A 7,352-nucleotide genomic window follows, 5' to 3' on the forward strand; every position below is an offset into this window, starting at 1 on the left:
TTAACCCCTTGCAGTTTTTTAAACCAAAGATCCTGGCTCAAAAGGGCCCATTTTTAAAAAATTGCCAAAAAATAAAATGGTCCAAAATCAGTCAAAAGAACAAGATTAAATAAAAAGACTGACTCAACATGAATATATAAACTTATTGAGCAATTTGTTTACACAAAACAAGACTTCAGATGTATTCATGACAATGCAGTTATTTTATTTTTTTCTCAAGTCCTCTCAAACGCCCTTTTCCTCTTTTTTTATTCACCGTGAGAGCCAAAGAGTGAACTCAAACACGTTTTTTTCTGTTGACTAGTTGCAACAGGCATGCAACCAAAATTTATTGAGCAAAAGAGTGAATGTCTGGCACAGCAATGCACTTTTACCTATTTTCAAACAGTACAGCTGAAAACCACAATTAGGATATTGATGACCTGAAAAGTTGTGCCTGTAATACATTGGATATTACACTCATGAGAGTAAAGGGTAAGGTATTGTATAAATGCACCATCGCAAGCGTTTAATTTATTTGGTTCATAATTTTGCCTATATCATCCTGGTAAGGCTAGTTAAAAGCAGGGCCACCACGTGCAGGTCCCAGGATACCAGCCCCGACACGCCCGGGAGATCATAAGGGCCCTCATACTATATTAAATCAGCGCCCAGGTCCATGCCCCCGTCTGAGGGGGGCACCCCCTACTCCCGAACGCGGTCCCTAGTCACATGGCCAAGACTAGGAACTAACCCGTTTGGTCAACCATAGTTTGTGATAACACCAAATGATGCACCTTTAAGATCAACCACCAGATGTGAAACAACCGGCCGGGTTAAGACCCCACATGCCACGTGCATGTGTCCAAGTCCCTTTTCGCAATAAGTCTGGAATTTCCCATGCTTTGTACTTCCGGATTCCAAACAATTAGTTAGGGTTAGTGTTAGGGTTAGGGATAGGGATAGGGATAGGGTTAGGGTTAGGGTTAGGGTTAGGGTTAGGGATAGGGTTAGGGTTAGGGTTAGGGTTAGTACCAAGACATCCCTAAAACACGCCCAGGAGATCATCAGGTCCCTCATACTCTAATTAAAGAGCGCCCAGGTCCATGCCCCCGTCTGAGGGGGGCACCCCCTACTCCCGAGACGTGGTCCCTAGTCCCATGGCCTAGACTAGGAACTAACCCGTTTGGTCAACCATATTTGTGATAACACCAGATGATGCACCTTTAAGATCAACCACCAGATGTGAAACAACCGGCCGGGTTAAGACCCCACATGCCACGTGCATGTGTCCAAGTCCCTTTTCGCAATAAGTCTGGAATTTCCCATGCTTTGTACCTCTGGATTCCAAACAGTTAGTTAGGGTTAGGGTTAGGGTTAGGGTTAGGGTTAGGGTTAGTGCCGCGCCCTAAGATCGCCAAGTAGCGCATAAAAACGCATAATGTGTGCATTGTTTGCAATGGTGTACTTATTTACAGAAATGTTTTAAGTAGTTTAAAAACTTAATTGGAAAACACCATTAATACATGTCAGGCCTAATAACACATTTAGAATAAATGAAAAAATTTAAGACAAATTACAGTGTTCATTCATAACTTGACAATGAACAGTTATAGTGTGTTCTGATGACTAGATGCTGACGTTTTCGTATTCGTTGCTCATGCTTGTACTTTGTAGCCTTCAGCAATGTCAGTGGAGCTGATTCCCTCTGCACTTGATTTCAGGGAACAGCTGAATCTCTGGCTCTGAAAGAATAAGTTTACAGATACAAAGTTGTACGGATGCCAAAAAGTTAAATTAGCGAAATACCCTGCAAAGCTATCAAATCTGGCTTAAAAAACAATGCATAATGGTAACTTGCAATTTGCTTGCCATTTCGATTTTATGTAAAATATACTTCAGGTCTTGACGAATTTGCTTTTAAGGAATTTTCCTTTTACTAGAGAGTGCAGTTTCTTAATCAAAATTGAAAGCAGAAACTCACCAATTCCAGAAGTGACAGATCGTTGCTGTCCAATGAAGGCTCCACATTGACAACAGGAGTAGAGGTCTAGGTTTAGGCTGAAGCAGATACCGATGAACTCATGCATCGTGGTGACCTTAGCAGAATGCCCCGATGCGCCGCGATTCTGCAGCTTAGGTATACCCATGGAGCTATAGCTCCATGGGTATACCAACCACCACATTCGATTTTGGGGCGGCGGAAATACGCTTCGAGCGGCAAGAATTCGCATTCACAAACAAAAACAATTTAAGCATGCACACAAACAGGAACACATCAACAAACTCATACAAATTGCAAGCGAAAATATAAATCTCAAGAAAGGAAGCAGAGAGGTGTTTAAAATTAATTAACAAAACTGATTTCCTTAAGCACAAGAAAAAAAGTAACACTAGGACTGCTCAAATAACATTGAAGTGTATCTTGCCATGTGGAACATCGAAAGCCTTCCTGTAACAAAACAAATAGTAGATGTAAAATAATTAATTACTTTCAATTGAATTGCTTTCACTTTAGAATTTTTATCAAAAATACTTGCAGATCACCAACAGTTAAAAAAAACTACTCCAAGAACCTTATGCGGATCCAGGTTATTTTCAGTGTTGAATGTCTTGATTTGGATCAAATTGATATTTTCCCTCGAACAAGTTTCAGACTTACAGAGAAATGTGGCACATAGTGGCCCTTTGTATTTTCCAAAGTTCTAGAGTTATTTTTATGAAACTTGCCACAATTGTACGTTTTACAACTTGTCCTTACTTGAGATAAGACTAGTTTTAACTCTTCGTGAAATCCACCCCAGGTGACTAGCACTGCCACTTTCTTTGGAAAAACACGTTGAAAGTTTGTAGTAAAAGACCCTAAAATCATTTGTTTTATTTTAATCAATTGTCCCAAGGTCAAGCAAATGCTTGCCATGCTGGCAGCTGATCATGATAAGAACTATTTTTTTAACAATTATTACAGTAGATAGGTATTGCTTAAAGTAAACAAATGTGGTGGTGGTAAGATGCAGCAAGAAAAAGCAAGACACAATATATTTTGGTAGTGGGGATTATTTTCTTTTTGGGAAAAGAGCAATAGGAGTATTTAGCCAGCATGTGGCATCAACGTTTTCATATCCTCTTCTTATATGTCACTCCATAAATTGGTTGTACTTTATAAGATTGGAATGAGACCCTACTGGCCCAAGTCCTTAATTCTACACTTTGGACACTGGAGAGAGTATTGGGATTGTAGGGTTTCAATTAACCTGTTTACAGAGAAGGTAGTTCTTTATGCCAAGATGTACGATGATAAGTGGGTCTCAGACATTTATGTTGACATGTTGAACTTTTGGAGACTGGAGCTGCAGGCAGGAAAATGAAACAAAAACATGTTTTGTTAAAAAAAAAAACTAATAAAAATCTGACAGTTGTTTCATTGTATCACCACTAAAAGGTTTTTTTTACAATCTAGAAAAAAATAAAAATAAAACAACGGTATTTTGTGCTTACTCTCAATTTTTCTGGAAACAATACAACCTTGATTAATAATGAGGAGGGCGCAGAACCTTTATTAGTTTAAAACGATCTCTGCTTTTCACCCTTTCAAAAGATTGTAAAAGAACTGCTGGATCCTTACCAATATTAATATGTCTTGATTAAAAAATGTAAGGAAAACTGTTATTAAATATCTTCAAATTTGAATTAAAATATGTATAATGGAGTAATTTAGTAAACCCCGGTGCCTCATCAATGTGATTTATCAATGTGATTTACTGTTAAGTGGAGCAAACAGCTTTAGGCTGAAAAAACCCAATATATGTTATGTACTCCAGACATTTGTTGTTATTTTGGGGGGCTGGCTAAACTATCACAAAATGTATAACTGGGTTATTAACCATGTGTGCACTTTCCACAAGTTTCGTACAGATTTGTCTACAACTATTCAAATAGTGTGTGAATAATATTTTGTTAATGCACATGCATATATTTTTGTTAGAATACATTAGCCCAAAAGGTTAGAATAGCTAAGAATGTCTGGAACTAGGTGTGGCCTTTGTGTGGGTGTGTAGTAAAATGGAATTGAGTGGGCCAGGAGGGTGACCAAGAAACACCCTGCATGCATCTCAATTTCATAAAGCAGTTCAACAACAAAACACTGCTTAGCAACTTTGCTAAGCAATAAATGAGCGGGGCATCAGTTGCTACAATGTAAATTTTACAGAATTCTGGCTGGTAGCCAGTCTCAAGTAAGACTTTTTCTGCTCACAGACTTTAAGATATTGGGCCCTGATCTATGACACTACATGCAGTGGATTTCACCTCTCTCATGAATCATCCCATTTGCTCATTAGCAGTGCGAGACAAAGATTATTGAGCCTACTGGCCCAAGTCCTTCTGAATCCTTCATTTTGGATACTGAAGGAATTGGGGGATCCTTCATTTTGGATACTGAAGGAATTGGGATTGTAAGGGTAAAAATTTACCTGTTTACAGAGAATGTTGTTCTTGATGCCAGGCTGTATGATGAGACTGGAGCTGCAGGCAGGCAAACAAAACGCACCTTTTTGTTAAAAACATCTAGCGGTCCCACAAAGTAATTTTATACAAGAAAACAGTCGAGGAGAATCTCCTAAAGAGGAGATTGAAATTGTACCCAGTCAGTTTGCCACATTGTTTACAATTTGGTATTCATAAGTTTTAGGGTCTTTCAGGTTTTTTTCATCTCAATTTTTGTTTCCACTTTAAGATTGACATTTTCAATGGTGCAGGGTTTGTCGTAAGATCAAAATACATTAACCTGGAGGCTGTTGGTTCAAATCTTGTAATTTGTCTTTGTTCAACCGAACAATTAAAAAAAAAAACATACATGGTTTGCATCATGTACAATTGCTTAATTGTCTAATCAGGCCTAACTGATAATACTAATTTGCTTTTTAGAAACTAACCTTTTACTAGAGAGAGCAATTCCTTTAAGGGACACCCTGCCTTGGACCGGGCGAGTTGGTCCACGAAAAGGGCTTGAAACCTTGTGTTATGAAATGCTTATCATGGTTTGAAATATATTTTAAGAGTAGAATAACGTAACGCAAAATAATATGCCTCGAAATTACAGGGCTTTCCTTTTACGTTGTGAACTAACATGGCACGCCAAAGCATTGTTCCAACAATATTCATTTCATAGCAAATGCTTTTCATACACCAATCCAAGGGAACGTACCCATTTAATCACAGCCCATCTTCTTGTTGAAGTGTAGACATCTTTGAAGATGGCAAGCCTTGCTGTAACAAAAACAAACAGTAGACTTTGCAAAATTAATGTTTACATTACAAATCATTCAATACTTTCAAATAAATTGCTTTCACTTTAGAACTTGTATAACAAAATCTTACAGAAATCAAACTTACTGAAAAGAAATTCTTGAGTGTTGGTGTTGGTAGAACTTTATTATGAGTTACATACAACCAACCTTTTAACTTTAATTTAGTTTTTTAAATTTATTTGCTTGATCTTGGTCAAATTGATACTTCCCTCAAACAAGTTTCACTTAACCCTATCAGGACTGGGCTTTTGTCAGAATAACAGGGAAGGGGAGCACTGTGGTGACCCCCTTTTTATTTTCCCACTGTTTGGGGAACTATATAAAACAGAAATTGATAACAAACTTTGTTTGGGGGTTTTCACTTCAATTCTCTTAAAAAATGGAGACACCCAAAGGTACAGACTGAAAACAAAACCAAGATGATGTTGCATATGGTGGCCATCATATTCCCACAATGGATATAACAGGTTAACACTCCACTGCCACTTTCTTGGGAAAGACCCAAAGAAAGTAAAATGGGTGGAGAGTTTGCAGTAAAATACCACAATAACTACTATTTTGTCCACAATATGAACCTGGATACTTTGTTGGGTAAGATCAGAAAGTTTGTTGGTGGTAAGATGTAGCAATAAAAACCTATTAACAAATATGGTGGAGTGCACCATGTGCCCCCCTCCCCTACAGATGGGGTTTTAATGTAATTAAGAGTTGTCATTCCAAGGTGGAAATGATGCAAAATGAGCAGTATTTCAGTAGGAATCTTCGCCAGCATGTACCCTCTATCCTTCTATATCCTCTTCTATGTCACTCCATACCAAATACTTTATCAGATTAGAGTTTGAGAACCTGTAATGAGGTTTTGGGTCCTACCCCAGTCCTTATAAATCCTTCACTTTGGATACTGAAGGAATTGAGACTGTAAGGGTTTGAATTTACCTGTTTACAGAGAAAGTATAGTTCCTATGATTGGGTTTCAGCTTTGTTGACATGTAGAGGTTTTGGAGACTGGAGCTGTAGGCAAAGGAGACAAACACAACTAATTGTTAAAAAGTAGTATGTGCTTTGGAAAGAGACCTTGTAGGCCTAATGAGCAACTGTCATTTGAGCCTACTGGCCCAAGTCCTTCTGAATCCTTCACTCTGGATACTGAAGAAGGAATTGAGACTGTAAGGGTTACAATTTACCTATTTGCAAACAAAAAAGTAGTTCCTATGGTCAGATTGTTCGATGATTGGGTCTCAGCCTTGTTGACGTTTAGAAGTTTTGGAGACTGGAGCTGTAGGCAAAGGAAACTAATACACCTTATTGTTATTGCTAAAAAGTATTATGTTCTTTTGAAAGAGATCTTATAGGCCTGATGAGCAACTGGCCCAAGTCCTTCTGAATCATTCACTTTGGATACTGAAGAAGGAATTGAGACTGTAAGGGTTTCAATTTACCTGTTTACAGAGAAAGTAGTTTCTATGGTCAGACTGTTCGATGATTGGGTCTCAGCCTTGTTGACATGTAGATGTTTTGGAGGCTGGAGCTATAGGCAAAGAAAACAAACACACCTTATCCATAAAAAGTAGTATGTGCTTTTGAAAGAGGCGTTGTAGGCCTAAATGAGCAACTGGCATTTGAGCTGTTGGCCCAAGTCCTTCAGAATCATTCACATTGGATTCTGAAGAAGGAATTGAGACTGTAAGGGTTTCAATATACCTGTTTACAGAGAAAGTAGTTTCTATGGTCAGACTGTTCGATGATTGGGTCTCGGCCTTGTTGAAATGTAGATGTTTTGGAGACTGGAGCTATAGACAAAGGAAACAAACACACCTTATTCATAAAAAGTAGTATGTGCTTTTGAAAGAGACCTTGTAGGCCTAATGAGCAACTGGCCCAAGTCATTCTGAATCCTTCACTCTGGATACTGAAGAAGGAATTGAGATTGTAAGGGTTTCAATTTACCTATTTACAAACAAAAAAGTAGTTTCTATGGTCAGATTGTTCGATGATTGGGTCTCAGCCTTGTTGACATTTAGAAGTTTTGGAGACTGGAGCTGTAGGCAAAGGAAACTAATACAC

General features: G+C 38.3%; 1 long non-coding RNA gene across 1 annotated transcript; it reads right to left on the bottom strand.

The window, feature by feature from the left end:
• Nucleotides 1–2,162: 2,162 nt before the first annotated feature.
• On the bottom strand, nucleotides 2,163–6,831 carry LOC139937961 (uncharacterized). The gene is made up of 6 exons (XR_011786105.1): nucleotides 6,728–6,831; nucleotides 6,225–6,299; nucleotides 5,186–5,247; nucleotides 4,452–4,503; nucleotides 3,234–3,329; nucleotides 2,163–2,431 (listed from the first exon to the last, which is right to left on the bottom strand). It is a non-coding gene; the product is annotated as an uncharacterized lncRNA (long non-coding RNA).
• Nucleotides 6,832–7,352: the final 521 nt, after the last annotated feature.

This window comes from Asterias amurensis, chromosome 6 (genome assembly GCF_032118995.1).
Source record: "Asterias amurensis chromosome 6, ASM3211899v1".
Classification (NCBI taxonomy): Eukaryota; Metazoa; Echinodermata; class Asteroidea; order Forcipulatida; family Asteriidae; genus Asterias; species Asterias amurensis.